At 41.9% G+C, this 22,708-nt stretch overlaps 1 pseudogene; it reads right to left on the bottom strand.

The window, feature by feature from the left end:
* Positions 1-1,386: 1,386 nt before the first annotated feature.
* On the bottom strand, positions 1,387-22,267 carry LOC147116164 (natural cytotoxicity triggering receptor 3 ligand 1-like; annotated as a pseudogene).
* Between the last annotated feature and the right edge of the window lie 441 nt (positions 22,268-22,708).

The raw sequence follows: 22,708 nt of genomic DNA, 5'->3' as shown, positions 1-22,708 counted from the left end.
TCTTCCCTCTGGGCTCAGTCCTGACAAGGGAGTTAGTCTTGACAAGGTGCTCAGTCTTGACAAGGTGCTCTGTCTTGACTAGGTGCTCAGACTCGACAAGCCTGTTGCCTATGTGGTAGCTTGCCTTGACAAGCCGTTTGCCTCTGCACTTGGGTCCAGAACCAGCCTCGACCGGACAGCACAGCCCCGTGTCTACACGGCCCCGTGACAGCAACCCGGACAGTAGGACTGAGCCAGTATGGACCGAGGAGCGATGGAGGAATTTCGTTCTATTCTCGTACGTTAAGGTGCTTTCCTCACCCTTCTTGCGTCCATTCGGAATATAATCCATTGAGCGTGCTAACTCTGGAAAACGATGGCTCTGTCGCCTACAAAGATTATGATCATATGATCGCCATGACATGTACCTGCTGCTACTGGATGAGGAGGATGATTTTTTCTTGAGATTTCTGAACATCTGCAGTTCATGACCAGTCAGAATAGGAAATAGCATTGCTTGAAAAGCCAAGAAAATTCGCTATGTGTACTAAAACAGACTTTTTCATTTTTGACTTCTAGTTCTAAATGCCCATGAGGGTGTGTGACTGTGACTTTGGATTTATCAAGTTTGAGCATTATAAGTCTTTTTCCCCCCTTGGTTATCCATACCACTATAATGCAGAAGTGTGGATAATTTAAGCTTATGCTCTGTTTTCATTTAAATGATTATCCTGTGCCTTATGTCTTTATAATGAAACGAGGGCCATTTTATCATTGTCTGTTTCGGCCTGGGACATTTAGGATCCTGAACTCATCAGGGATTTTCACCGTCGCCACCTTGAGCGTCCAGGAGGAACGTCAGGAGCCGTTCCTAGGGGACGGGGCCCTGTGAGGGTGCCAGTCAGTTCCTTCAGTAACCTCTAGATGGCAACTTCACTTGTTTCTTTCCCTTGGTTAATTGTTTCTAGTCTCTTGTGTTTATTAGTTAATTGCCTTTTATCTGGTTTGTTGGTTTCACCTGGTTTTGCTGGTATTTAAGTTCTGTGGTTTCTTCCCTCTGGGCTCAGTCCTGACAAGGGAGTTAGTCTTGACAAGGTGCTCTGTCTTGACTAGGTGCTCAGACTCGACAAGCCTGTTGCCTATGTGGTAGCTTGCCTTGACAAGCCTCTGCACTTGGGTCCAGAACCAGCCTCGCCCGGACAGCACGGCCCCGTGTCTACATGGCCCCGTGACAGCAACCCGGACAGTAGGACTGAGCCAGTATGGACCAAGCAGCGATGGAGGAATTTCGTTCTATTGTCGTACGTTAAGGTGCTTTCCTCACCCTTCTTGCGTCCATTCGGAATATAATCCATTGAGCGTGCTAACTCTGGAAAGCGATGGCTCTGTCGCTTACAAAGATTATGATCATATGCTCGCCATGACATGGACCTGCTGCGAGTGGATGAGGACGATGATTTTGTCTTGAGATTTCTGAACATCTGCAGTTCATGATCAGTCGGAATAGGAAATACCATTGCTTGAAAAGCCTAGAAAATTCGCTATGTGTACTAAAACAGACTTTTTCGTTTTTGACTTCTAGCTCTAAATGCCCAGGAGGGTTTGTGACTGTGACTTTGGATTTATCAAGTTTGAGCATTTTAAATCTTTTTCCCCCCTTGGGTATCCATACCACTATAATACAGAAGTGTGGATAATTTAAGCTTATGCTCTATTTTCATTTAAATGATTATCCTGTGCCTTATGTCTTTATAATGAAACGAGGGCCATTTTATCATTGTCTGTTTTGGCCCGGGACATTTAGGATCCTGAACTCATCAGGGATTTTCACCGTCGCCACCCTGATCGTCCAGGAGGAACGTCAGGAGCCGTTCCAAGGGGACGGGGCCCTGTGAGGGTGCCAGTCAGTTCCTTCAGTAACCTCTCGATGGCACCTTCACTTGTTTCTTTCCCTTGGTTAATTGTTTCTAGTCTCTTGTGTTTATTCGTTAATTGCCTTTTATCTGGTTTGTTGGTTTCACCTGGTTTTGCTGGTATTTAATTCTGTGGTTTCTTCCCTCTGGGCTCAGTCCTGACAAGGGAGTTAGTCTTGACAAGGTGCTCTGTCTTGAGTAGGTGCTCAGACTCGACAAGTCTGTTGCCTATGTGGTAGCTTGCCTTGACAAGCCGTTTGCCTCTGCACTTGGGTCCAGAACCAGCCTTGCCCGGACAGCATGGCCCCGTGTCTACACGGCCCCGTGACAGCACCCTGGACAGTAGGACTGAGCCAGTATGGACCCAGCAGCGATGGAGGAATTTCGTTCTATTCTCGTACGTTAAGGTGCTTTCCTCACCCTTCTTGCGTCCATTCGGAATATAACCCATTGAGCGTGCTAACTCTGGAAAACGATGGCTCTGTCGCTTACAAAGATTATGATCATATGATCGCCATGACATGTACCTGCTGCTAGTGGATGAGGAGGATAATTTTGTCTTGAGATTTCTGAACATCTGCAGTTCATGATCAGTCGGAATAGGAAATACCATTGCTTGAAAAGCCAAGAAAATTCGCTATGTGTACTAAAACAGACTTTTTCATTTTTGACTTCTAGTTCTAAATGCCCAGGAGGGTGTGTGACTGTGACTTTGGATTTATCCAGTTTGAGCATTTTAAGTCTTTTTCCCCCCTTGGGTATCCATACCACTATAATACAGAAGTGTGGATAATTTAAGCTTATGCTCTATTTTCATTTCAATGATTATCCTGTGCCTTATGTCTTTATAATGAAACGAGGGCCATTTTATCATTGTCTGTTTCGGCCCGGGACATTTAGGATCCTGAACTCATCAGGGATTTTCACCGTCGCCACCCTGATCGTCCAGGAGGAACGTCAGGAGCCGTTCCTAGGGGACGGGGCCCTGTGAGGGTGCCAGTCAGTTCCTTCAGTAACCTCTAGATGGCACCATCACCTGTTTCTTTCCCTTGGTTAATTGTTTCTAGTCTCTTGTGTTTATTAGTTAATTGCCTTTTATCTGGTTTGTTGGTTTCACCTGGTTTTGCTGGTATTTAAGTTCTGTGGTTTCTTCCCTCTGGGCTCAGTCCTGACAAGGGAGTTAGTCTTGACAAGGTGCTCTGTCTTGACTAGGTGCTCAGACTCGACAAGCCTGTTGCCTATGTGATAGCTTGCCTTGACAAGCCGTTTGCCTCTGCACTTGGGTCCAGAACCAGCCTCGCACGGACAGCACGGCCCCGTGTCTACACGGCCCCGTGACAGCAACCCGGACAGTAGGACTGAGCCAGTATGGACCCAGCAGCGATGGAGGAATTTCGTTCTATTCTTATACGTTAAGGTGCTTTCCTCACCCTTCTTGCGTCCATTCGGAATATAATCCATTGAGCGTGCTAACTCTGGAAAACGATGGCTCTGTCGCTTACAAAGATTATGATCATATGATCGCCATGACATGTACCTGCTGCTAGTGGATGAGGAGGATGATTTTGTCTTGAGATTTCTGAACATCTGCAGTTCCTGATCAGTCGGAATAGGAAATAGCATTGCTTGAAAAGCCAAGAAAATTCGCTATGTGTACTAAAACAAACTTTTTCATTTTTGACTTCTAGTTCTAAATACCCAGGAGGGTGTGTGACTGTGACTTTGGATTTATCAAGTTTGAGCATTTTAAGTCTTTTTCCCCCCTTGGTTATCCATACCACTATAATACAGAAGTGTGGATAATTTAAGCTTATGCTCTATTTTCATTGAAATGATTATCCTGTGCCTTATGTCTTTATAATGAAACGAGGGCCATTTTATCATTGTCTGTTTCGGCCCGGGACATTTAGGATCCTGAACTCATCAGGGATTTTCACCGTCGCCACCCTGATCGTCCAGGAGGAACGTCATGAGCCGTTCCTCGGGTACGGGGCCCTGTGAGGGTGCCAGTCAGTTCCTTCAGTAACCTCTAGATGGCACCTTCACTTGTTTCTTTCCCTTGGTTAATTGTTTCTAGTCTCTTGTGTTTATTAGTTAATTGCCTTTTATCTGGTTTGTTGGTTTCACCTGGTTTTGCTGGTATTTAAGTTCTGTGGTTTCTTCCCTCTGGGCTCTGTCCTGACAAGGGAGTTAGTCTTGACAAGGTGGTCTGTCTTGACTAGGTGCTCAGTCTCGACTAGTCTGTTGCCTATGTGGTAGCTTGCCTTGAAAAGCAGGTTGCCTTAGTGGTTGCTTGTCTTGAGCTCCTATGTCTATAACTGTACCGGTGTTATGTTTCTGCTTGTATTTAAGTTCTGTGGTTCTTTCCTTTGTTCTCGGTCTTGACAAGGTGCTGACAAGTTGGTCAGTCTTGATAAGGTGCTCAGTTTGGACAAGCTGTTTGCCCTGTGGTAGCTTGTCTTGAGCTCAGTTTTGACAAGCCAGTTGCCTCACGGTAGCTTGTCCTGAGTTCTTAACTCGACAAGCCGGTTACCCTGCGGTAGCTTGTCCTGAGCTCAGTCTTGACAAGATGGTTGCCTCACGGTAGCTTGTCTTGAATTCCTATCTTGACTAGCCATTTGCCTATGTGGTAGCTTGTCTTGAGCTTCTATGTTTGTATTGTTTACCTGTGTGATTCTAGTAAAGTACTGTTATTTAAGACTGCATATCTGCTTCTCGCCTTGTCTGTCTGCACTTGGGTCCAGAGCCAGCCTCGCCCGGACAGCACGGCCCCGTGTCTACACAGCCCGGTGACAGCCAACCCTGACAGTTCTCCTGTATACCGTTTCCACCACGGATGTCCACTTTATATTTACATGACCGCAGCCATGCAGAAAACACCAAACTAGTGGGATCAATATATGTCTCAACCAAAATCACTGATGATAAGTTTAAGTGTACGCTTCTGTTTTTTTCTGATTTAACAATTCCAGAATACACTCAGGTTTTCCTAATGCAGCCTCCAGCTGTTTCTTAAAGGATTTCAGGGTTTCTATACTGAACGACTCCATCTAGCTCGCTATGCCATGGGGTGATCGTATTTTTGTGTGGAAGATATCACCCTGATATCAGACAACAATTTAACTTTTGAAGTTTTGCATCTGTCAACCCTTATACTACTCTCGCAATTTAGTTGGATTTAATTTAATTTTCCAGAATTTCCTTTTTCACACTAATTCGAATCAAGCATAAACCATAATCCCACCATCCAGATGCTTCTTTATGAGAATGAAAACCCCGAGTTTCCTAACTATTTCATTATAACTCGAACCTCTAACACTAGGGATTAGCCTTGTGTTCTTCGATGCGTTACCTTCAATGATTGAATTTCTCCAAGATTTGTAGGTTTGGGCTAAATAATCAGGATGCAATCTAACTGAATGACTAATAAGTTTTATTATGGCTTCCTATAACTTGTCTTCTATTGCTTTGTCTACATTGTTCAAGAGTGTGTTGGCATAATTGAGAGATTCTTTGGATTGATTGCCCATACTGATCATCAAATCAAATAAGAATCTTCTGACTTTCAGCTTAATTCATGGGGAGGTCTGTTGAGTATCTTTGTTCTTATGTGCAGTAGAATATATTTGTGAGCCTTAAATTGCAACTGATATTGTTTTACAAACTTACATACGTCAACTAATCCATTTATAATTTCTGCTGCCTCGCCCAATTTCAGTGTTACTGTGAGTTTGGTGTCATCTGTAAAAATCAACAATTTAAATTTTATTTCTAAATCCAAGCCACTTGCACTCGAAATTATTGTCCATCATTTTTATCTGTAAATGAAATATATTTTCGTACCTCATTACTAATAAATACTATCATCAACAACAATCCCAAAGCATCATCTATCTGAAACAGAAATACACTCAGCTATAAAATGCCAGACCACATTTGCTGTTTTCAGCCATATTCAACGAGTAAATCATCTCAAAATTCCACAGGAATTATGAGTCGGAAGATTGGCGGAACCCCAGTAAAGGGCGTAAATGGCAAAAAAAAGAACGGACATTGATGCCGTTTCCTCAGTATCCCAGTCGATTTTCCGTCAAAATGATCACGGAAAGTGCAGATTCGCTCCATAACTTTCCTCCAATTGCTCCTCGTTTTTTTCTCACCCTATTGTGTAACACTGGCCAGAATTTTGCGTTAAGTATAATGACGAGGCTATCAGTGCACATCGTTATTATGAAGACAACCGGACAGCAACTTCTGACCTCCGCACATGTGCAGTAAACCAGGAATTCAGGAAGTTTCTGTCCAAATTGGCCTGCTGCTCTACAAACTTCGTGACACCGGTACCTCGCCGATAGACTCGACATTGAAATGTTTGTCAGGGCGTGAAGTTGCGCTAATTCCCCACGGGTTACCCAATAAATACGGCAGAAAAAGCTAGGGCTTGTGAATTCAGGTATAAGTGATTTTTTAAAGGCGTGATGAAACTCCGTTACTGCAAGCAAGCTCTCTGGCACCGAAAATTAACTTTTAAATGTGCTGGAGATTAAACTGTTTAAAAATGAACATATTTTTTACTTTTTCTTTCTTTCTCTTTTAGCTCTCTCTCCTAATCTTTTATTTCTTTCCCTCTCTTTATTATTCTTGCTGTCCTTGATTTTACATTAAATTAAATATTGGTCCGGATTTTACGGGGCCTATGATGGTGTACGCACAGCGTGTGCCATCGTACGCACCCCACAATTAACAGGATACCGCATACGATGCGCATGCGCGAAAAGCTGGAACTTGCGATCAGTCCAGTTTCTCCTTGACAGATCGTAACCATCCGCTACAAATTCACTTTCGCTGGTGCAGAGTTGGGTTATTTGACCAACTACTGCCCAGCAAATACCCGCCAAACCCTTACACCTGGTAAAAGCAAGCGTAAGGTCTTATTTTTTTTACCAGCGTAAGGATTCAAATGAATGTTGAAACAAATTTGTTTACATGATTTATACATTAAGTTAATTTAAAATTAATATAGGTTATTTCTGTCCATTTTAAAAATGTTTATATTTCTTTTTCACAACTTACATTTTTATTTTAAATGTTTAAGTAAAGGGTATTTTAATTCATTTCGAACCGGCGATTATGTATTTTTATTTCAGTGTTCTGAAGTTGTATTTATTAGTTGGTTTCTATTATACTTATGGTGATTCCGCACGTAAATGGAAACCGCTTAAGCATGATAGGAATCCCCCTTTTTCAATGGTTGGCCTGGTCCACTTAATCTCAGGGGCACTTGCGGCCTGCATGTGCCCCTGGGATGCGAAGGCCTTCAAGCAGGCTTATCCTTGCAGGCTCAGGACCGCAAGCGCCCGAAGCTCCGGCGCCATCAGGTAAGTACGGAGTTTTCTTGCAGTTCAGAGGCGTACATGGGTGACAAGCCTCTGACTGCAATTTGCTGGCCATTATAACGGACACTACCTGGTTTTGACTCCGCTTGTCTCTGTAATTATTCTCCAAGAGACAGGCCCATTGCTTCCCCTGTCCACACACGCCATAGATACCACGTAGAGCGTGCTGCACTGAAAAGGTTCTCTCTTTACAGTAAATTGCCTCACAAAAGCCCAGGAAAGGTCTGTGGGCTGTAATTGCAATGAACGGCGACCGCCGTTCCGTTACGCTGACCACAATATCCAGGCCATTAAATCAGCTTGGTTAATCTAAATCTATATCTAAGTGGAAGATGCGGGTAAAAGTAGTAAGATAAGCAATTTAACACTAATAAGACAGGCTTGTAATTTTACACAGATAGTCCAAAGTGTCTGAAGTGAAAATTGCGGAACTATAGTAGCGTGTGAGTGTTTCTCCATCTTGGACTTCGTACACATAATCAGGAGAGAGTTGGTTTGTTTTTCAGTTAAAAAACCTCCGGTACTTTACGAGGATACAGAGAAAGGAGACTAGAGTAGATTTTTCCCTCTTCTAAATCTCACGTTATACATCAGAATCAACATATATACATCACAAACATAAAAGTGTAAACATTTAGTTAAACCTCTATAACATAGATGAATGTTTATTCTAACGCAACACCATCGCTTTATTCTTCAAACAAGGGGTGAAATATAGGAACTTACCGGTTCTTCACAATGATGAGATCCATCTTGATTTGTCTCTGTGTCCAGCAAAATAAAACATGCAGAAAAAACTGTGAGTTTATTGGTTACGGTGCAAGTGAGCAATTAGACATACATGCAACTTCTACTCAGCCTACTGTCTGCCAATATTTGGTGATGGCAATTGCACATATATTTCCAACTGCCGTGCATCTGAATCGCCCTGTATCATAATTACTGTCATGCACTTGAATGCGAAAATTCACAGAACCTAAATTGTACCTGTACTAACAGTAACCATAACCTGTGATAGAATTGAAAGTTCATTTTAATTATACATTTATCTTATCTGCGCAAAAATACAAACATGAATCTTGCATTAGCGGACGAAAAAACGAATTATGTATTCAAGTTATCAGATGCCCGTTCCAGTCCCACTAAAACATTATCATTAATGCCACTGACAGTCACGCCGCAGTTCTCAATCTACTGAGGATCCCCTGCTTTTTTATTGAGGTTATTAAACATAAACACTTGAAACGTTCCTTACCTATGCGATTCCGTAACAGGCATCGTTTCCCAATTATGATCCCCAGCACTAGACATATGAGTCCACTGACTACACATACAACCGTGAGTAAGTATTCCAGTTTAATGCCAATGCCTGTAAGATTAATACATATAACTAGAAAGCTCTGCAATGTATGAGTTTCCATACACTCATGACTCAAAAAATACTGACATTTCGGTACTGGAACATTACTTAGTTAACCTCAACCATGCATTTAAACTCTACATTCATGACCTTTATTTCACATAGGTGCACCTCAACAGGAAGGCTTTTAAAATTATAACAAATTACATTTTGATGAGATTAAGCTTGATTGTTGGTATTTTTCTGGCAACTCACCAGTGCCTCTTTCTTTGAATTGGGTGTTCCTTTGTTCTGTTTTGTTTGGTTTAAAGCCTACTGCTGGATATGGCCAGTCAAAACACACAAGCTTGCTGCGCTGTGTAATTGCTTGGCCCTATCTCAGGACGATATACAGCAGGCAGTTTGCAGTTTCAATCTTTTCCGCCAATATGAAATATAGATCCAACTTTAACAAGCTTTAGCTGTACATTCACCTGAGGTCTGGGCAGCCGACGTGTTCGGGACCGGGTCTGAAGAGTGCAAGCATTATAGGAATAGAGACCTGGGTCAGGGTCAGCGGGAATAATATATAGTGGAAGCACTAAAACTGGCGAAGGGAACCTGAGGGCATTGGGCCTGCAGGATCACCAGGAGCAGGGATTATTACAATTAGAACAGTTTCAAGGTAGTTGGAGACTGAAGGCGGTCCAAGTGTCAGAGACAAATACAGGAAGCGAAGAGACACTCACAGGAAGGGGAAGGGAAATAATATTCTATCAATTATTTTAAATCGCTTTCGCGGCAAATTTCAAAACGTCAAAATTAAAAAGTTAAAAGCATTTGAAGAACTTTCAAAGTCCACTGGCTACACATTGGAGAAATGAGGTGACAGGCGAAGAGTAAGATCTAAAGTTAAAGAAAAACTATTGGTGTGAGCGAAAGTCTTGACAGGTAGCTCATGGAGTTAACATAGGATAAAGAGACACAAGAGAAAGTGCAAACATGATTTATAGGATGATTCCAGAACGGAGAAGGTATAACTATCAAAAACAATGAAGTGACTTCTTTTCTCAAGAAAATACAAGACTGAGAAGGGAACTTATAGATGTCTTTAAAATGATGAAGGGGTATCGATTGGGTAGGCATAAATCAGGTGTTTTCACCTGTTGGGGAGTCCAAAACAAAGGGCCGTCAATATACGATAATCACTGATTAATCCAATAAGGAATTCAGGTGAAATGTCTTTTCTTATTGATTGGTGAGAATGTGGAACTCGCTACAACATGGAGTGGTTGAGGTGAAGAGCATAGATGCATGTAAGGCGTATCTATAGAAGCACACGAGGGAAAAAGGAATACAAGGCTGTGTCGCTAAGTTGAGGAAGCTCGTGTGTAGCATTAACACCGGCTGTGAGGCCAAAGCCGTGTTTCTGAGCTGTAAATTATGTGTGACATTGACATTTCTAATGGGGTACTACTTGTTGGTACTAGATGGGAACTTGAGCGATAAATGGGGATATTATAACTTTAATATTACCAAAAACATGTCGACAGGGAGAATTTTCAATGGAGAATGGAATCACATAAGAATTACTAAAAATGATAGATTTTGGGGATTCATTCACGTAATAATAGTTAGTTCACAATGAAGCAATTTGCTTTTGTATCAGTAACCATTTACGTTGTATTTCCGTTCTGAATCCGGTTCCAGGGTTTGACCTGGAGTGGAAATCTCAAGTCACAGATTCACTTGCGTCCTCACTATCTAACGCACCCTCTCATTTTCGGACTGGACACATGGTTTCACATTTAACCGAGTTGGGATGTAATTTCAACTCTTAATGATAGTGCGAAACGAGCAATGTAAGAACTGCCTCTCGTTGCCCACCTCTGATATCGTCTATCACACACTATCACCAAAAGTTACAACCATCTCCGTGGAATTCTACTGCAGTGTTTATAAGGAGTGTTGTCCAATCTCCCGCCAAAACTTCTGTCAAAGATCGGGTGAAATCGCAGACAAATGACGCAAATGGCCGATTACACAGTTTCCCGAAGTTTTCTGTGGATCATCCGCCAAAGGTAACGGAGGAGATCGGAGGATCCTGCTCGCACATTACAGGCGGGTGCTACAATGTAACTTGACTCTGGACCGAACAGATATGCGGCGTTCTTCATAGGATCTTGGCACACGGATTTGGTTTGACACAGCTGTGAGTATATATCCAGTGCGATGATAAATATCTTGAATCTCTTGCACAATTTGCAAACCTACTAAACTTGATTCTAAATATCTAGCGACCGGAGATTTTCTCTATCCATTCCAACAATATTTATAACTTGATGTATTGGGAGACGGTTTCCCCTATGCTTGTATCCAGATTCCTGTACATTTCGTGCAGTGAAATATTTTTACGGGTGGTCCGTAATCTCCCGCCGTAACTTCGGCGAAAGATTACCGGCAACTCCGGTTAAACTGCGTCTACCACTATTTATTGTGATTTCCCCCTATCGTCCGCCAGATTAAAAGCGAGAGCTCAATAGAACTTTTGGAATTTTGCCTCTTGCCATTTCGAACAAATGCAGGAGCCAGGCAATTGGCCCGTGGCTTTGCCAGTATGGAACCAGAAACTGCAAGTACTGATGAAGAACTATTGCATTAGATTTTGATATGCTTTAAATAACAATGGACCAGGTTTTGCTCTCAGCAGGGTACGAAACGCCCACCGAAAAGCATGAATCCATCTACAGTGTTTCTGGGACCCGTGTGAACAGGGCAAACAACTATATATCTCCTTAATCAATCTGATTCAATAACCATTCTTGAGAAGTGCAGAGTCTGGTACAGGAAGTGTCAGTTAGAATACTGAAAAAAATGTCAACAAAATATTTACATTTGTTAAAAGTTTAAATCTCAAACAATAACTACAATCTGAAGGAATGAGGCTCCACACTTGTAAAAGTTAATTTGCATTGCCAGAGACGTTGTTTTGTCAGTCATTGAGACTTACCAAACATTTAAAAGGGTACTTACATGTAATCGACAAGCCCTAACTTTTTACACAGAATTCTTTAGATTATGCAGCACAGGAACTGGCAATTCTATCCAGCTACTCTGCTGGTGTTCATACTCCTGACAATTTCCCCCATCTACCTAATCTCAGCCTTTCAGCATATCTTTCCATTACATTTTCTCTCATGGTATGGTTTCCTTTTGAAAGCATCTAAGCTATGTGCCTCAATTATGTCTTGTGATTGGGTGGATGCGGGGAGGATGTTCCCGATGATGGGTGAAACTAGAACTAGGGGGCATAGTCTTAGAATAAGGGGCTGCTCTTTCAAAACTGAGCTGAGGAGGAACTACTTCACTCAGAGGGTGGTAGGTCCATGGAATATGCTGCCCCAAAAAGCTGTAGAAGCTACATCATTACATAAATTTAAAACAGAAATAGACAGTTTCCTAGAAGTAAAGGGAATTAAGGGTTACGGGGAGCGGGCAGGAATTTGGACATGAGTCTAGGTTCGGATCGGACATGGCCCTGTGGGTAGCGGAGCGGGCCCAGGGGCCGTGTAGCCTGCTCCTGCTCCTATTTTGTGTGTCTAATTCTGTTAGATTCAGGAGATGGTTCTGTGATAGTAGATTGGCGGTTAGGATCAGATCAGTCATGATCTTATTGAATGGCGGAGCAGGCTCGAGGGGCCGATTGGCCTACTCCTGCTCCTATTTCTTATGTTCTTATGTTCTTATGTGATAGTGAGTTCCACGTTCTAACCACTCTTTGAGGAAAGGCATTTCTACTTATTTCCATATTGGAAATATTACTAACTATCTCGTATTTATGGCCCTTAGATTTAGATTCTCCCACAAATGGAAACATTCTCTCCACATCTAGCATTCCAAAAATTCATAATTTTAAACGCCTCCATCAGGTCTCCTCTAAGTTTTATCTTTTCTAAAGGAAAAAGCCCCAACCTGCTCAATCTTTTTCAATAGCTGTATTCGCCCAGTTTAGGCACCACCCGTGCATGTTTTTCCCTGTTCCCAGTGCTTCCCCGTTCTTTTTCTAGTATGGAGACCATAACTGTGCACAATACGCTAAGCGTGGCCTGCTCAGTCTCCTATACATGCTTAAATAAGTGCTCTACTTTTGAATTCTATACCCTAAGAAACAAATCCCTGTGCTTTGTTAACCATTTAATTGTTTTCATGACATGCCATGCTGCTTCTAATAATTTGTTCTCCTGTACCACTAGATTGCTTCGCGCTTCTACCCCATTCAATTTATTATTTTCCAAGGTGTTGGTTAGGTTACTGTTTTTTCCAACCAAAGTGCATCATCTCACAATTATCTTACATTTATTATGTTCAAGTTCATTTGCCACTTAACTGCAAATGTTCTAATATCATCTAGCAGTAGGTTGCATTCTTCCTGTGTTAGCTATACCTCCAAGTTTGGTATCGTCTGTCAATTTTGATGTTGAGTTAGTTATTCCTAAGTCACAATCAGTAGGGTAAATTATCAATAGCAGTGGCCCCCAGGACTGATCCTTATAGATCACGGCTTTCTACCTTTCTCCAGTCTGAATAACTACCCTTTACCCCATCTCCCTGCTTTCGCGTTCTTTTTTATTAGCCAATTTGCTATTGTTCCCCTGACTCCACATGCCCTACCATTTGTCATGAATCTATTGTGTGGTACGTAAATCTAATATGTAACATCTACTGTATTAATGCCTGCTCACTCTGTTCCTTCTTCAAAGAATATTATCAGGTTAATTAACTTGCCTTAGACTTTTGGAATCCATGCTGACTACTTTGTAGTTTATTTTCTGTCCCTAAATGCGCTCTATCATTGATTTTAGTATAGATTCCAGTAACTTTCCTATCGCTGACGTTAAATTCACTAGTTTTCCACAACGACCGGTGCTGTGGCCACTGTTGCTCACCATTTCTAAAAACGATTCGGACTCGAGAGGCATATGTTCTATTTCAAAATTTGCAGATGACCTCAAATTGGGGTTGTACTTAATGCGGAAGAGGACTCTGACAAAAAATACGAAGACTTTAATAAACTTGCTTAATGAGCGTGTAATTGGCAAATGAACTTCAACATAGATAAGTGCGAGGTAATAAACTTTGGCAGGAAGAATAAAGGGGCCACATTCTCCTTGGAAAATAAGTGTCTAAATGGGGTAGAGGAGCAGTGGGATCTGGGGGTACAGATAGACAGATCAATAAAAGTAGCGATGCAGGTTAATAAGGTCATATATAAAGCAATCAATGCACTGGGGTCATTTCTAGAGGGATAGCATTGAAAAGCAGGTCAGTTACGTTAAATTATACAGAACCACACTTGGAGCACTGTGAACAATTCAGCTCTCCCTATTGTAAAGAGGATATAGAGGCTCTGGAGAAGGCACAAAAATATTTACTAGAATGATATCAGAACTGAGACGTTATACATATCAGAAACGATTGAACAGGCTTGAGCTCCTTTCTCTAGAAAAGAGAAGACTGAGCGATGACCTAATAGAGGTCTTCAAGATTATGACAGGGTTTTATAGGGTAGACGTAGAGACGTTGTTTCTACTTGCAGCCGAGACCAGAACTAGGGACCATACATATAAGATAGTCACTAATAAATTCCAAAAACAATTCAGGAGAAAGTTCTTTACCCAGAGAGTGGTGAGAATGTGGAACTCGCTACCACAGAGAATAGCTGAGGCGAATACCATAGAAGCATTCAAGGTAATGCTAGGTAAGCACTTGAGGGAGAATGGATTAGAATGATATGTTGATGGTGTTAGATGTGGGAGGAGGCTTTTCTGGAGCATAAACATTGATCTAAACCTGTTGGGCAGAATTGCTTGTTTCTATGCTGTGAATTCTTTGATTTTGTTTAAACTGGTGCCTCTGCTATCTCCTCTCTAAATTCCTTGAGTATGTGTGGGTGCATAGCAACCATGTCTGCCGTTTTATCATCTTTCAGTTTTCCTCGTTATTCAATTGTGTTCTCCTTTTCTGTTCCAACTTTATTAATATTCTTGTTAGCTCATTCTCTAGTGAAGTGTCTATTTCTTTATCTTCTTTATTAACAACTGAGGTGAAGTAATTATTCAATAGTTCTGTCATTACCCGTGAGTTAATCTTGCTCATCCTTTAGTGGCCCTATCCCTACTTGAATTTTAATGTTGTTATTTGTATGTCTATAGATCATTTTGTTATTACTTTTTATATTCCTTGATAATTTGGTTGAGTAATTTCTCTTGGTGTTCCTGCTGTTATATTAACTTCTCTCCTTCGTATGCCGTTTTGACCCCCCTATTTAGTAACCAATACTTCTTATCTGTCGTTTTCTTCAAGATTCACTGTTCGGATCCTTACGGCAAATTATCGCCTCCAATTCATCCATCATGTTTCTAGTACTACTTACATTGCTATGCTAACAGTTTAATTTACTATTCCTCTCTTTCTGTTTTTAATATTTATTTTCTGTTTAAACTTAATGACTTCATCCGGTCTCTGACCATTCGTGTTATCTTTATTCCTTCCTTTAGTTTGTCCTTTAATATATTTTTCTTGTTATTTTATTTTGGTTTCTGTAATTTCAAGCAGTTCCTTCCCTCCTTGTTATGAGTTTAAAGTCTTATTTACAGCCCATTTATCCTTTCCGCTCGGACATTGACCAGCCCGGTTCAGATGCAACCCAGCCCAATGGTACAATTCCTTCCTGTCCCAGTACTGCTGCCAGTGTCCCACTTTACCACACAAATCTTTTAGCCACGTGTTGACATTTCTAATCTATTCGTCCCCATGCCTATTTGTACGTGGTTCGGGAATAATCCGGAGATTATTACCCGTGATGTCTTGCTTTTTCAATCTTTCCTATATCATTGGTTCCGAAATGGAGTGCAACAATTGGATCTCACCCCTCCCTTTCCACATTTCTTCCATCCGTTTTCAGCTGTCCCTTACACTTGATCCTGACTGCAAAGAATACTATCTACCACTAATTATTAAAACCCTACAACTATAAGCATTCTACTCTGCACCTCCTCCCCTTGGGCAGCCTCCAGCTCCACACTGCGTTGGTCTATATTTTCGCTGTCCTTCCCACAGTCTCACTTACTATCCTCACATGTATCGTGTAAGTTATACCTGTTGGGTCGGAGCACTGTCTGCTGGGCCTCCTAAACCACCTCACCAGCGTTCCCATTACCCGGCAGACTGACAGTCACACTCTCCCATTCCTGCACCTGTGCCAGCCTTTGGTGTGTGACTTTGCTCTAGAGTAAATTATCCAGTAATTCTTTCTATTCCTCCTCCCTTATTTGTCGGAATGTCTCTAGCTGGGACTGCAACTCCAGGACTCTAAGCCGCTTGTCTCGAGGCAGAGACCTTTATTGCAGATGTCGCAGTCTGGGACATTGTTGATGTCCGCTAACACACAAATTCTACAATCACGGCAGAACGCCTGCGCTGCCCTTTCATTATTACTTAATTCATTGATTTATTTGTTGGTTATATATAGTTTATTTATTGAACTATTTGGTCACTTGAAGTCTAGATTTATTAAATAGGTGTATTTAGCTTATGTTAAATAAATCAGTATTTTTAACGTGATTAATTACGTAGTTATTCATCAATTGTTAGCGTCTTTAAATGGAGCTAGAATGTAATCACTTAACCCCTTTGAATTAAACTTTCTTTCAATACTATTAAATCCTTACTAAGTCAAGCGTAACGCTGACCACTAAAGATACTAAACACACAAAGTGACATCTAGATAATTTCCGCTATACTTATTTTAATTTCCTCGAGTTCTGCTGCTCTGCTTTGTGTGTGGATTATGACATCGCGTTTTCTATTTCCACTGGTGCGATTATTTACTTCTGTACTGTTGTCCCTTAGTGTAAACACTACGCACCTCTTTCCCCCTCTGCATCGAATTCACACTCTAACCAAATTCCCGTTGCTACTCTCTTTAGCAAGCCTCTCTGTTCAGCATATACTCCCAGCACTGGTCGTATATATCAGTTAAGTACTTACAACCTCACACCGGCAGTCAACCGGGACGATACGAGGCCAAAGCATCTCGGACAGCAATTTAATGATTTCCAGGTTTAACTTCGCATGTACGGGCCCTGGATTTTGGCGGCCGATTTCCTCATAATTAACGGTGAGCGCTGTTAGTCCTTGGCATCTTACCTGGGTTACAATTGGACACCAAATTAACAGCTAATTTAGGAGTCTGAAGGTTGGAGTGAGATACCAAACAACTGTAAGGAGTCCCTTTCTGGACTTCCTGTGTCTCTTGCAGAAAGCTGGACGCTTCGTATAGTCCCGCTGAGTTCAGTTACTTCGTGGTTTTTATCCCGATTACAACGTTGGTTTTATTTTTGTACCAGGTGAAGGTGATCATCTCCGGGTAAAAGTCCACCGTTTCACATACGAGAAGAGGATACATGTTAGAATTTCCGTCACGTGTTTTGGAGACAATTGTCGGGTTAGCTGGCGGTGCTACAGAGGGGACCAGGAAAAATCATATATACGTTCAGCATTTTACAATTATAACATTTTTATATCCCAAGTCCAAGTAAAGTCAAATAATTCATATGTTGCATTTAACTGGATTGAAAAAAAGCATGTACTTGACGGCCATCATGTACTTTCACAAATACTCAAGAAACAGCCGCAATAATGGAGCGTTTCCTCACAACTGTCACAAAAGTCTCACATGCAGTGAATCATGTTCAAATGCAATCATGTCTGCGATGTGGGTAAACGATGGTTTAACCGGCAAATCCAACCAATTACAACGCGATTAATGACCAGTTCATTGTTTATAGTTATACTGATTAGCAGAGGAATGTTGGGTAGAACACTTGGGGAACTGCCTGTTTTCGTTCCAGCAATGCTGTGCGTATTTAAACTCCATAAAGAACAGCAGGCAGGACCTGGTTGGATTCTGACCTGAAATACAGCAGTTCCAACAGAACAGTAACTCCTCCCTACTGAAGTAAACAGCCCAGGTTAATTGGTTAATGCCTAGAATATAGCTTGAATCCAGAGTATTTTACGAACATACGAATATGCGAGAAATGCCGAATAGATAACGACCTTCTGGCCCACACACCGCACCAGACGGCAGCCTGTTGCAGAGTGCCACTATTTTCTGGAAAAAAAGAACCACCTCCTTGCATTTAACCCAAATCGAGCCTGATACAACTTAGATTTGTTAGCCCTGGTCCAACCTAACCTATTTAATTAAATCAAACTGTCAATTGGAACACAACGTGTTCCCTTCATTTTCTTATAAACCTCAAGCAGATCACCTCTATGTTCCGCTACTCTAAAGTTTAGCGTCCCAACACTTTTAGCCTTTCTTTATCAACTTTGTAGCTTCAGGGGAAGACCAGCGTAAACGCCAGAGAAAATGGTAGAAACGGCTGTTTATGCCATTTCATCAGGGTATCCGCAGATATTTGTGCTGAAGGTCATAGAGTCATAGAGTCATAGAGTTTTACAGCACAGAAAGAGGCCCTTCGGCCCATCGTGTCTGCGCCGCCCATCCATCCCTGTCCAGTCTAATCCCATTTTCCAGCATTTGGTCCATAGCCTTGTATGCAATGGCATTTCAAGTGCTCATCCAAATGCTTCTTGAATGTTGTGAGGGTTCCTGCCTCTACCACCCTTTTAGGCATTGAGTTCCACATTCCAACCACCCTCTGGGTGAAAAAGTTCCTCCTCAAATCCCCTCTAAATCTCCTGCCCCTTACCCTGAATCTATGCCCCCTTGTTATTGACCCCCCTACTAAGGGGAAAAGTTCCTCTTTGTCTACCCTATCTATGCCCCTCATCATTTTGTACACCTCAATCAGGTCCCCCCTCAGCCTTCTTTGCTCCAAGGAAAACAACCCCAGCCTGTTTAGTCTTTCTTCATAGCTGAGGCGCTCCATCCCAGGTAACATCCTGGTGAATCTTCTCTGCACCCTCTCCAAAGCAATCACATCCTTCCTATAGTGAGGTGACCAGAACTGCACACAGTACTCCAGCTGTGGCCTCACCAGCGTTTTGTACAGCTCCATCATAACCTCCCTGCTCTTATATTCTATGCCTCGGCTAATGAAGGCAAGTATCCCATATGCCTTTTAACCACCTTATCTACCTGTTCCGCTGCCTTCAGGGATCTATGTACATATACACCAAGGTCCCTATGACCCTCTGTACTTCCTAGGGCCTACCACTCATTGTGTATTCCCTTGCCTTATTTGTCCGTCCAAAATGCATCACCTCGCACTTTTCAGGGTTAAATTCCATTTGCCACTTTTCCGCCCATCTGACCAACCCGTTTATATCGTCCTGTAGCCTGAGGCTTTCCTCCTCGCAATTTACCACCCCACCAATTTTCGTGTCATCTGCGAACTTACTGATCATCCCTTTTACATTCTCATCCAAATCATTTATGTAGATCACAAACAACAAGGGACCCAGCACCGATCCCTGAGGTACCCCACTGGACACAGGCTTCCAGTCACAAAAGCAACCTTCGACCATCACCCTCTTCCTCCTGCCACTCAGCCAGTTTAGGATCCAACGCGCTAAGGCACCCTGGATCCCATGGGCTCTTACCTTCTTGACCAGTCTCCTATGCGGGACTTTGTCAAAAGCTTTACTGAAGTCCATGTAAACCACATCCACAGCATTTCCCTCATCCACCCCCCTAGTCACCCCCTCGAAAAATTCAATCAGATTTGTCAGACATGATTTACCCTTGACAAAGCCATGCTGACTATCCCCGATTAATCCTTGCCTCTCCAAGTGGAGACTAATTTTGTCCCTCAGAATTTCTTCCAATAATTTCCCTACCACAGATGTTAGGCTCACTGGCCTGTAATTCCCTGGATTATCCCTGCTACCCTTCTTGTATAATGGTACTACATTAGCTGTTCTCCAGTCCTCTGGTACATCCCCTGTGGCCAGAGAGGTTCTGAAAATTTGTGTCAGAGCCCCTGCAATCTCCTCCTTTGCCTCCCACAGCAGCCTGGGATACATCTCGTCCGGGCCTGGGGATTTATCCACTTTTTGGCCTGCTAAAACCGCTAGCACCTCCTCCCTCTCGATGCTAATATGTTCAAGTATGTCACAGTCCCCTTGCCCGATTTCTATGTCTGCATCGTCTTTCTCCATAGTGAACACAGATGCAAAAAATTAATTTAAAACCCCGCCTACATCATCTGGCTCTACACACAGATTGCCACTTTGGTCCCTAATGGGCCCTACCCTTTCCTTGGTCATCCTCTTGCCCTTAATATACTTATAAAACATCTTAGGATTTTCCTTTATTTTGCTCGCCAGTGTTATTTCATGGCCCCTCCTCGCCCTCCTAATTTCTTTTTTAAATATGCCCCTGCACTTTTTATACTCCTCTAGGGCTTCTTCCGTCTTTAGTCTTTTGTAACTGTCAAAAGCCCCCCTTTTATTTCTAATGCATTTTTGTATATCCCTTGTCATCCAAGGTTCCCTTTGCTTGTTGGTCCCACCCTTGACCTTTACATGAACATGTTGGCGTTGTACTCTCTCTATTTCCCTTCTGAAAGTCTCCCACTGTTTTGATGTGGATTTTCCTATAAGTAGCTGCTCCCAGTCCACTTTGGCCAGATCCTGCCTTATCATGTTAAAATCGGCCTTCCCCCAATTTAGAACCCTTATTTCCGGGCCGTCTTTGTCTTTTTCCATGACCACCTTAAATCTCACCGAATTATGGTCACTGTCACCAAAATGCTCTCCTACTGATACTTCCACCACTTGCCCGGCTACATTCCCCAGAATTAGGTCCAGTACCGCCCCCTCTCTTGTAGGACTTTCTATATGTTGGCTCAAAAAGCTCTCCTGGATGCACTTTAAGAATTCTGCACCCTCTAAGCCTTTCACACTCTGACTATCCCAATTTATATTGGGGAAGTTGAAATCCCCCACTATTATTACCCTATTATTTTCACACTTCTCTGAGATTTGCCTTCATATCTGTATGTATAAGGTATGACGGAGAACACTGCATAATTTCTCCACACAATTATTCAGCGAAAAAGAGCTCGGATCTCCGCCAAGATCATTAGCTGGATATGTGATTCACGCAGAAATGTATTCACTGTATAATCTGAGGAATTAAATACCCTCTCAAACGACACTACATCAACTTTTTTCTGCAAATTATCTCCTACCAACTCACTGTTCGTTACAAACAGCGGATGTGCCAATAAAAAATCCAATTTACAGCTCATGCAGTGACCTCTTTGCTTTTTACTAAAAAATGTTGAAGAAAAGTAGTCACTTTAATCTATAATCAATAATTACTTTAATTGATGTAATCAATAATCCGTAATAATCATTAAAAAAATTAGGACCATGAAGCCCAATCGGAATCTTGGAGCGGCTTCAGTGGGGAGAAAAACTTCAAACTAAAAATCGTAGCTTGTATCAGGTCCGGAAAATGGTTAAACGTATTTTTCATTAATATTTTTGAGCGATTGCGAGTTGAGTTGCTTTATTCACGGGACTGAGATGTGCCGCTTACTAGGAATCCTTAAATTACACCCGTCGTTTGGGGGATTTCCAATTGTCTACTTATACTGGAGAACGGCTGGAATTAATTTAACGATAACATAACTTTTGAGAAGTGTTTGAAATTACTGCTTGCTATCAGTTTTAGAATTGTATTAGATCTCTATACTCGATTATTAAACGATCAAACTTTCAGCATTTACGATCGCCAAATTTTACCGAATATGACATTTCTCAGAAACACAGCGTTACAAACGTAGAGCCAATCAGAGCGGATTCAGATAATTTGAGTCGAATCGTTATTAAACCATTTTCAAATTAGTTCTCAATTTCTGTAACACGGCCAGAGCTTCAATAACATAACACATTTTTCAAAATTATAATTATTGTTCTTCCAATTTATGATTACATTGTGTACATTGAAAGCATTTCACTTAGAATTTTATCGTATATATTGAGGATTAATATACAGGTGACGAAACGCAAATAATAGGCATATAAGGCAAAAATCATTCTACCTTACTTATTAATATTTTCAGTTATTTGAATTATCTGTGAGAGAATTACCTGCAATGCCACCTACCGTGGACAACAATCCTTGATCCAGTTCCGTTTCGGATTGTGTTTCGCCGTTGTTTGACTCCGCAGTAATAAACCCCAGCGTCCTGGAAACGGACATCAAGGATCTGCAAGGATCCACCTCCTTTCCTAAGGAAATGTTGTTTCCTCATGTCTGAGCCGGGTTGCAGAAAAATACTTTCGCCGAGTTTCCACCAGAAAACATTCACTTCTGAATTATCTGGAAAAGGAGGGAACGTACAAGCGACGGTAATGTTTGCACCGACCGTCACAATCTTGTGTTGGGGGCTTTGGTCCACGTGGAACACGGCATCGCCAAAAACTGTGGAAGAAAAATAAAAACATGGAGGCATCAATTAAACGTATCAAATCTGATGTAAATGGGTGCTAGACAAAGATATATAGACGGATAGGAATGGAGACAAAGGAGGATGACAAATACTTGTGGAGATAATCCCCAGGATCTCGATGAACTGAAGCACAGCGCGCACAGACATCTTGAACAAAGGAAATAACTATTTTCTGCCAATAAACAGGAAACTCTGATGCTTTAATACAGACATGTTTGCAACGAGTCTGCTATAAACGATGAAACGATGACGTGTGAAACCCGCACGTTGAAATCAGCCGTACATTGAAAGAAATGAAGAGAGGCAACGTTTCGTTGTAACTGTGACCTTTGTATGGTTTGAAACATCACAAGCAACAGAATTTGGACGAAATAAAAGAAAGCGCACACTGGCCAACCCTATGTCCGGTATGTCGGTTAAATATCAGTTCTATATCAAACAGTTGATCAAAATAATTCTTTTGGAAATTTAATTGTGTTGGTTATGGACTGGACACGCCAGTAGCCTTCCACTATTGCTCTAAGTGACCGGAATAAAACTATTCCGCGAACTGGGCAATTTGTTGACGCAAGGTTAACGATTGTGACC

Source organism: Somniosus microcephalus, chromosome 6 (genome assembly GCF_052327205.1).
Source record: "Somniosus microcephalus isolate GS21.2 chromosome 6, FLI_Smic_1.0, whole genome shotgun sequence".
In the NCBI taxonomy this organism is placed as follows: domain Eukaryota; kingdom Metazoa; phylum Chordata; class Chondrichthyes; order Squaliformes; family Somniosidae; genus Somniosus; species Somniosus microcephalus.
Note: the sequence above shows the minus strand (reverse complement) of the source record. Positions and strands in the feature narration are given on the sequence as shown.